We start from the raw sequence: 10,371 nt of genomic DNA, 5'->3' as shown, positions 1-10,371 counted from the left end.
AAAGAAGAAAAGAAATTAACTACGACACAAGCTTTTAATTCTAACTTGGCTTAACTTGGTTTAGGTGAAACGTGGCTTAATGCCACTAACTGTGAGAAGTATTTTAGAGTCCTAGTGGACAATCATGTAGACATGAATCAACAGTGTGCAGTGGTAGTAGCCAAAAAAGCCAATGCAATCCTAGGCTGCATTAATAGAAGGATAGAATCACAATAATGTGACATTCGATTACCACTTTAAAAAGCCTTAGTAAGACCATATTTTGAATACTGTATCCAATTCTGGTCACCACAATATAAAAAAAGATGTTGAGACTCTGGAAAGAGTGCAGAGAAGAGCAACAAAAATGATTAGGCAGCTAGAGGCTAAAACATACAAAGAACTGTTATAACTGGTCTGTCTAGTCTAATGAAAAGAGGGACTAGGGGTGACATAAGGTAGTACTGTTCCAATATTTGAGGGGCTCCTACAAAGACAAGGGGTCAAACTATTTTATAAAGCACCAAAAGGCAAGACAAGAAACAATGATTGGAAATTAACCAAGGTGGGAAACAATCTACAACTAAGGAGAAATTTCCTAATGGTGAGAGCAATCAACCAATGGAATAGCTTGCCTTCAGAGGTTGTGGGTGCTTCATCATTGGAGACTTTCAAAAAGAGACTGGACAACCATTTGTCTGAAATGCTATAGGGTCTCCTGATCAAGCGGGAGGAACTAGAAGACCTCCAAGGTCTCTTCCAACTCTATTATTCTATGTTCTAACTATGGGGAAGCAATTGGGATACTATATCAAACCCTCACCCTCTCCTTTCCTCCCTCCGTTTTCCTAATTTCACCCTGGTTTTCAACACTGAGTAACTAAAGAGAAAGACTCTATGTACATTCATCTGAAAATAATTGTAACCCATGTAATTAGGAATGCAGGAAATGCATTTAATTATACAAATAACCATTAATAATCAAAAGTGCTATAGTCCAAATCAGGCTTAATTTGGCTATCATAAGTCTCCCTAATAACAGCCCCATATAGCTAATAACTGAATAAGTAATGAATGAACATTAGTCTGGTTTCTTCATTTAGGACCAACCGCCCGAAGTAGGGCAGCAACTTGCCAGGCACAAAACCCTCAGGCAGAGAAGAAATGGCTTGCCGGGCAGCTGAAGGGCAGGTGTGCCCATCGCCCCACATTGTGGTGTCATTAAGATAAGTGGGCCCAGAGCTGTTTCTTCTCAGCTTAAGGGAGGACATGAAGGGCCGGGCAAGATCAAAAAGCTGCTGCCCTACTTTCGTGCTGCTGCTGTGTGTAAGATATTTTCAATTGGTCTGAACACCAACCTGGACAACCTGGAACTACACCGCCTTTGGTCTGACCTAAGCATAGTACACAAAATTGTCTGCTACAATGCCCTGCCTGTCAACGACTACTTCAGCTTCAACCTCAATAATACAAGGGCAAACAATAGATACAAACTCAAGGTTAACCGCTTCAAACTCAATTGCAGAAAATATGACTTCAGCAACAAAGTGGTCAATGCCTGGAATGCTCTACCCGACTCCGTTGTTACATCCTCAAACCCCCACAGCTTCAACCTCAAACTGTCTACCGTGGACCTCACCCCATTCCTAAGAGATCCGTAAAGGGGGCGTGTATAAGCGCACCAGCGTGCCTACCGTCCCTGTCTTACTGTTCCCATTTATTTGTACTCATTTCCTTTGTTCATGTCCATGTTTATAGTTATAGCTGTTATCTTTTACATGTTTGACAAACTAAATAAATAAATAAAGTGAGGCAGTGCTCTGTTTTCCCTTCCTCCTGCTGCGTTTCGTTCTATTTAGCCCTCACTTCACTTCTTACACCCTTTAAAATAGGTAAGAAGCGATGCTCCATTGGGGGAGGGTGGAAGGAAGTCGTTACCACGAGAGAGGCATATAGTTATCAAGTTCTCCAGAGTTTAATTTAGCTCTCTAAAGATGCACATCTGCACTTCTGTTTTCTCTGGGTCTGCCAAGGTACAGCTTGGCAATTTAAAAAAAGAAGAAGCAACGTTTAACTTTTCAATTGCTTTCATGTGGCTTTCTTTTTTTAAAAAAAATGTCTTTAGTCATCAGGGAATTTACTCAACATACATACTTTTGGCAATATAGTGTATCTCCACAGTGATATATTTCATGAACCAAGGGCGTTTTTGCTCCATTATTCTTCATTTGTAAATAATGGAGGCTTTCATTTCAAACTCATTGCAAACAAATCTTTTTTTATAAAATAAATATGAGGTTAGCCATTAGTGGGATGTGGGCAGGATCATACTACATATATTTACATGGTAAACACTGTACTGTACATTTAATTGAATTTTAGGCCAATCGTTCATTCATCCTACCCAAATGACTTGCAGGCAAATATTAAAAACTTCCAACCCAATATTTTTTTTATGAATTACCTGAAATCCTTGTGTTTTCCCATTAAATATAACTGGACAACACTGTGGGGAAATTGTTAGATACTTGTTCTAACTACAGTGGTTTCCACCAAGATCTTCTGTTCCGGCGAGAACAGAGGTTTAATCCTATTGGTCGACGGGTCTGACAGCTCCCTATAAAAGGGCTGCTGTCAGACTCAACCTTCACTGGATTGTTCTCACTTGTTGTACTTAATAAAGAGCTGTTGTTACCATTAAGCCTGTGTGTGCCTATCCATTACCCAATCTAACACTGGCGACGAAGGTGGGATTGGGAGGCAACTAGGCGAACCAAAAAGAGCGTAGCAATCCAGCAAGTACATCCAGCCTGGAGCTCAGTGTGGCTTCGAGCAGCCATTTTTGAGTGGCAAACTCAAAATGCCCTCAGAACACAAAATGGCCATGCATGCCCCACTGATTCCATATGACCCAGTCACCTAGCACTGGGACTCGTACATGCTACAATTTGACTGCTTCCTTGAGGCAAACATACTCATGGGCCTTTCTGAAGGCCGCAAGAAGAACATGTTCCTCGGGCTCCTTCATTTCTACAGCGTCTTTCTCAAACAGAAAGCCATGGTTGCTGAGCCCTTACACCGTCTCCTGGCTAAGAACGCGAAGTGGTCCTGGGGCAGAGCCGAGGCTGCCGCATTTGCCACAGTAAAACGACTCCTGTCGGCAGACTCCTTTCTAGTACAATACAGCCAGACTCTGCCGTTGGTGCTGACCTGCGATGCTTCCACGTTCGGCGTTGGCACCGTCCTCAGCCACTGCATGCCCAATGGAACTGAAGCCCTTATTGCATTTTACTCCAGGACCTTGTCCACCGCAGAGCGGAAGTATAAGCAGCTGGACTGTGAGGCTTTGGCTGCAGTGGCCAGAGTAAAGAGGTTCCATGAGTATACAGCCGGGACTTTGAACTGGTTACGGACCACAAGCCGTTGTTGGGTTTACTGCCTTGGGACCGACCTACCCCAGTGTCATTATCACCTCGCACGACCAAATGAACCATCTTTCTGACTGCCTACTGCTACCATCTCATCCACCGACCAGGCTCCACTTTGGGGCACGTTGACGCTCTAAGATGCTGCCTGCTGCCAGAACTTCTCGCTGACCCTACCCCTGAGATGCCAGTCCTCCTCATTGACTGCCTTGAGACTGGGCCTGTCTCATCCAGTGACGTTGCCCGTCACTCTGCAAAGGACTCCACCATCAAACAAATTTTGAACTGGGGTGGAGGGGGTGGCCCAAGGGGCCTGTTGGGGCTGATTTCAAAATGTATTTTGCCAAACCCGATGAGTTATCAGTTGTAAATGGCTGTTTACTGTGGGGGGACCAGGTTGTTGTTCCACCCAAACTGTGCATTGCAGTATTAGAGGTTTTACACATAGGACATCCTGGAATTGTCAGGATGAAGTCTTTGGCTAGGAGTTACGTGTGGTGGCCTAACATGGACAGGGAGATCGAAGAATGGGTGGCTACCTGCACACCGTGCCAGGAGTCTAGACCAGCTCCCCCAGAGGCGCCCGCTAAGGAGTGGGAGCGACCTCAAGCACCATGGTCTAGGGTGCACATTGACTTTGCTGGCCCAGTTCATGGCCAGACATTTCTCGTAGTTGTGGATGCCTACTCAAAATGGTTAGAGGTAGTCCTGATGGCCTCCACTATGACAGAAGCGGTCATCAAGGTGCTACAGAGACTTTTCTCCATGCACGGCCTGCCTGACATCTTGGTCTCTGACAACGGGCCCCAATTCCCGGTCATGCAATTTGAGACCTTCCTAGCAGCTCAGGGAATCAGGCATCCCCTGGTCGCACCATTCCATCCGGCCTCCAATGGTCAGGCGGAGAGAATGGTGAGATCTGCAAAAGAGGCCCTCTCTAGGATGGGCCCGGGAGATTGGCAAACACAGGTTGACCACTATTTGCTAATTCAGCACATCACACCCAGTGCCACAACAGGGAGAAGCCCCTCCGAGCTTCTCATGGGTCGCTGGCTAAGGTCCCACTTAGACCAGCTACACCCCAACTATTCTGCCTCATCACCCTCAGACTCCACAAGCTAGATTCGGACATTTAGCATAGGGGATTTGGTATACGCCCACAACTACGCTGGGGGAACTCTGTGGATTCCTGCCACAGTGATAGGCATCACTGGCCTCGCTCTTACCTCCTAGAGCTCGAGGATAGTAGGAATTGGAGAAAGCATATTGACCAACTCCGTGGCTGCCTCTCCAACTCCACTCTCAGACAACCAGAGGTAACTCCTGCCCGAATTAGCCAAAGCCCTACCCAAACAGAGCAAACACTCACTCCTTCCACAGCCAGCTCAAGCCCAAGGGTACCGGAAAACTTATTTGGTTATGTTGCAGGCCTGCAGCGAGCTCCAAGCGAACCGGCTCTAGAAGCTCCAGCCACGGCCTGTGAAAGATTCCAGGAGCTTCCACCAAGTGGCGCTGCGGAGCAAACAAGTCTGTCCGATCTGTCCAAGGAAACCCCTCATACTGAACTGCCGGTCAGGCAGAACTACCCAAAAGCCCACCTACCTGTGTGATTACGTAACAAGTAGGATTGTTCCATCCAAGAAGGGAGCGGTGTTAGATACTTGTTCTAACTACAGTGGTTTCCACCAAGGTCCTCTGTTCCGGCAGGAACAGATGTTTAATCCTATTGGTTGAAGGGTCTGACAGCTCCCTATAAAAGGGCTGCTGTCAGACTCAACCTTCGCTGGATTGTTCTCACTTGTACTTAATAAAGAGCTGTTGTTACCATTAGGTCTGTGTGTGCCTATCCATTACCCAATCTGACAGAAATTATTCTTTTTATTATGTGGCGGAATGTATTCAGTCAGTTAAATTACATGCTACTGATAGTCTAAGAAAAAACAATACAGAAGGAGAAACAGCCCTGAAATCCTGAAATGCTGCAATGCTGATGAAGCCTAGGGGGGAAAAAACTGTTGGTAATGGAAGAAAATTAAAAGATTGGCACATGAAATGTACGAAGTCTGCAGTAGATGGAATGATTGGAGGTGCTAGAAAATTGAAAATAAAATTCCAAACATTGGAAAGAATGGATAGAATGGAACTATAATGTTTCTGAAAGTCAAATGTGACTAATCAGATGAAGAGATGGGAATAAAATTAATTTTGCAGTCCTTGCCCTAAAAAAGAAGACAGTTTATCACAGCTCTAAAAATCACTTTAAAATCGGAATGGCTGGATATTAAATGAAAGCCACCGAGACTACTTTATGGTTTAATACAAAGCATGAACCCCATCCTACAATAAATTATAATAATCTCATTAAATAATTAAAGACTCCAAATCCACCCAGTATTGTGGTTGAATTAATAACTGAAGCTGGTAAAGGCATATAGCTGGTATTGCCATCACCATATTTTATTGGATAAAATATGGTGCTTTTGCATCTACATCTAATTGTGCTTTCAGTTCTGTTGGATATGCTTAGGTCTACGACAATGTCATTGGCATCCACTATTTCCTGGATCCTCTCTGAAGCTTCAGGAGAATAAAAATGCCAGTATTTTGTGAGATATGATATTCCTGCTTGTCTAGGTATTTGTATCACTACACTGCTGTTTATCATGTGTTCTGTTGGCTGTCATGGTAATTCTTCCTCAAATGCTACATCCTTACAAACATGCTTGCCTAACCCTAACCCTTTCCCTAGAGGACTAGACACAACAGCTCAAGATTACTTCAATCCTAAAATAATGCTTACCAGTGTAGTAGAACTGCAAATTGATTTGCTGATCAGGATTATGAGGGTGCCCCCTCCCATTGGCTTCTTATCAACAACAATTTGTATTTTTGAATCTGCATCTTCCAGAAGGAGAAGTAATCTTTCTTGGTTCTCCACCTCTTCTCTTATCTTCATAGTAAACACTAACTGGAGATTAGCTCAAAGTCACTTGGTGAATTCCATGACTGGATTTGAACCTGTCACAAATAAAATCAAGTTCATTTTTTAACTGTGGATTCTTATGCACTTGAAACTGTCCCTTCCATACCAAAAGAAATTATTGGCAGGCTTGGAAGAATGAGGCGGTCCCAATAAGTGCAAGGAGCTTGGATCCCCTCAAAATAACAAAATAATCCTACAGAGAACAAGAATAAACAGTCGCAAATAAAAAAAATATGTATTTATCATTTGATTTCCTGTGATTGACAGGAACTTTAAGGGGAGGTGGTCTTTCTAAGGCAACTGATGGGAGGTTGACAACTATTGTATAAGCAGCTGAACTGTTCACCCTTTTGCAACAAAAAAAGGGAGTCCTTAAGGAATTCATCCTGTTTAAAGCAAGACCCCAAGCTTAGTAGATAAGCAATGCTGGTTGAAAAAGAAATAAAACTGAGGGGGTCAAAATGGAAGAAGTCTCCAGGAATAAAACAGGATTGATTAAACAGATAGTAGACACCCTGCACTGTGACAAGTTGTGACAAGAGCCACATGTTTCATTGATTCTCTTTTACTGCTTTCCAGTGTCCCTGGGTCGCCTATATAAAGGTGAAAATCAGGTTGGCAGAATGTTTCTGCACATAAGAAATTAATCAAGGCAGCAGTATCATAAGCCCTTTTAATTAGGTAGTTCTAAATCCTGGTCATATAAGCCAGCTTTTGTTGTTGTTGTTCATCTTCTTTAAGTGGGAGGGAATCCTGAAGACTGCTGACTTATGAACTGTTCCAGTAGTCATTTGAGAAGCCCTGGTGCCAAGCAAGTCTGATCATGATGAAGGTAATAGGAAGTGTTTTAGCAATAACTGAGTGTTAGAAGATTAGAAGCGTTAGAAGTGTTAGAAAATGCAGGTGTACATTTTAGGACTATTTAAACATAGTAATTGGAGAATTACAGGCAGTATAAAGAAGCTTCTCTGCTTACTGAATGGGATCAGCATAACTTCAGGACATCTGTTATTTTTCATGCACATGGATTGTCTATTATAATATATACACTGCTTTCACTGGTCATTATGTTACACTGCACTCCACAAACTAATAAAAGGAATTAAAAAAAATAGGGTCCTAACAACCTTAATTCTGCTTGCATTTACTGCTGTTATAGAACCCATTTACTAGAACCGTGATGGCGAACCTATGGCACGGGTGCCACAGGTGACACGCAGAGCCCTCTCTACAAGCACATGAGCCGTCACCCCAGCTCAGTTCCACAGTGCATGCGCGCACGCCACCCACTGACCAGCTGGTTTTCAGATTCCTGCTGCACGGGGGCCGAGGGGCATGCAAGAGATTGCATGCATGCACGGGGGCAGGGGGGTACATGTGGGGTCATCCATGCATGCACGGGGGCACATTGTGTCATAGGTGTGCATACGTACGCTTTCAGCACTCTGTGCCGAAAAGGTTATCCATCACTGTACTAGAAGATAACCTGAATACAACAGAGGCTCAGGCCATACCTAAGGGGCTTTTGGCTTGTATCAAACTTTGGTATGGATGGAAATCAAGATGCACTGACTTGAGGTCCTTAGAGGAAGACAGGTTTTCTATAGCAACTCCTGATACTGCATGCTATTTCCGTATGGAATCTGTTCCCCCATAGCTGCCATAGCTATCCCCCCAAAAAGGCCAAAGCAAGCATTAGGACTAGAGAAAATGTGGTAGAGGTTTGGGATGTAAGCTTATGCTGTTTTGTCTGTTGGCCAAGACCTACAAAAAGCAGGTCTTTATTCATCCCATGTTAATTTCCTTGTTTAAAAGTAATGTGATGTACACCACAGCTGAGTTTGCTAATCATGCCAGCCATGATTTATAGGCTAGTACAAAGTGTGAAGTTAGCCAACAGTGGCCTATTCAATAAACCATTGACTGCTGCTTGTGGTGGACACAGGAATTCTAAATACCATGAAAATAATAAGTATAAACTGCAATTATGTCACAGGCAGATGCAACATGCATAATTTGTAGCATGATTCATGTGATATCACTTGCTGTACTTGTTACCCCCAACCCCAAGGATCCTTGTGGAATGCAGTGACTTCAGGGCACATACAGTTTGTTCCACTAGACTAGTCTGCCTATTCTGGTATCCTCTTAAATATTTAGATTAAAATTCTCATCATTCTCTCAATCAGCACTGTTAAGTAAGTAAGCTCCCCATTAGCAGAGCTAGTGTGCAGAGAAGCGTAATGAGAGTGGTATGGAAGAACACGCACAAACCAGCATACAGGGACACCAAATAGTATAAAATATAGTAGTTTACTATGTGGAAATATAGAGATATTCAGAGTTCAATTTACAGTCCAAGTCATACACGGTTCAGTCAGTCAGTTATCAATGTTCTCAGTTAAGGAATAATCCTTCGAACACAGTCCAGTATCAAATAATCAGTTTAGCACTAACAGTAGCAAAAGCACAGTACCTCACAATACACTGATCAGCATCTAACAAACAGAGAGCTAACAGTTATTCTGGCTCCCTCTTATGGCTGCTTGAGGTAACAGCAACCAATCACATTATAGCAGTACTTAAAGCTACAGTACTACCATGCTGGTTTATATATTGCTAACCCAACTGTTAGCTTACATTCCTAACAAGCACATTCATTGGCCATCCTATTGGATCAAATTAGAGTTGTAGCACCACACAACTAAAGAGGATCAGTTTAAAGAAGCCTACCCTAAAGATTGGATATTGCCTGTTGGCAACCATGCAGTCATCACACTTCATTCTTAAATAAGTGATATCTGTCTGTCTGTCTGTCTATGTTGTCTGTCTGTCTGTCTGTCTATCTAATCTATCTATATCTAGTTAGTATTAAGTCCTGCTGACTGACTGCATAGTCCTTGCAGGGTTGTTGCTGTTTTGGCAATATTTTTGGAAGTGCTCCAAAGGTGCTTTTTCAAGAGGCAACTGGACTTTCTGGTTTTTCTTTGAAGACATTTTGCTTCTCACCCAGAAGCTTCTTCGCCTCAGAGAAAAACCAGAAAGTCCAATTGCCTCTTGAAAAAGCACCTCTGTGACAACCAATACCTGGATGACTAAGAATCTCCATAGACATTTTGGGAAGTAGTTTTGCCTTCACCTTCTTCCTAAGGCTGGGCCAAAATGACTTGCCCAGCTGACTTTGTGCCTAAGGTGGGACTCTTATGGTCTCCCAGTTTCTAGCCTGGTGTCTTAGGCCAAACTGATTCTTTAAACATAAAAAGTTCTCCATAAAATGAATGTTTGTATATGTGTTTTTAAGTTGAATCTCTTATCTGGATTGTGATTGTGATGAATTGTACATACACGGACTGGAGATGTAGAAATTGTGGCTGTACTAAAATTCCCTCCATTCCTCATTATTGCTAGTCCAATTTGCAAGTTTAGTTATTTCCAAAGTTTCAAATGTGTCTTTGAAATCCAGAAGAGCATCATTCCTAGTTCAGATGAGTAAATTTCCTTCCTCAGCAAACCCAACCTCATATCTTATTTTCTTGTGCTGCTGCTCACCTCCCAGGGTGGAGACCAGTCATTAGAATTAAGCGTCAGCTCATTAAAAACAGGGCATTGCTATAAAAGCAAGGAAGCTGATGACAAACAGCACATCATTTATGAAAGCCCAACCTCAGCTTGGTATTCAAACTTGGTAAATCAGGAAATTTCACTGAATGAGTAGGACAACAGAGGATTGCAAAGCCTGTTTGTAATTAGCTACTGGCTTGCGTATAGTCTACATCATCCTGGGATATGCACAAGATTGCCACAATTATTATTCGCTTTTAATGGTGGTGTCATTGTAGATGATGCTTGATCTCAAATATTGTGATACTGCATCTTTTGTTGTTGTTTTCAGTCCTATGGATTGTAATCTTTGTAAGGTTTGACAAATGCACAGCTTTACTTCACCTTACTCACTCCATCCCATACAGTAGGAGGAGGTAACTT

The sequence above is a fragment of the Natrix helvetica genome (genome assembly GCF_964273705.1).
Source record: "Natrix helvetica genome assembly, chromosome: 2".
Taxonomy (NCBI): Eukaryota; Metazoa; Chordata; class Lepidosauria; order Squamata; family Natricidae; genus Natrix; species Natrix helvetica.
The sequence above is the reverse complement of the archived record's forward strand: the minus strand, read 5'-3'. Positions refer to the sequence as shown.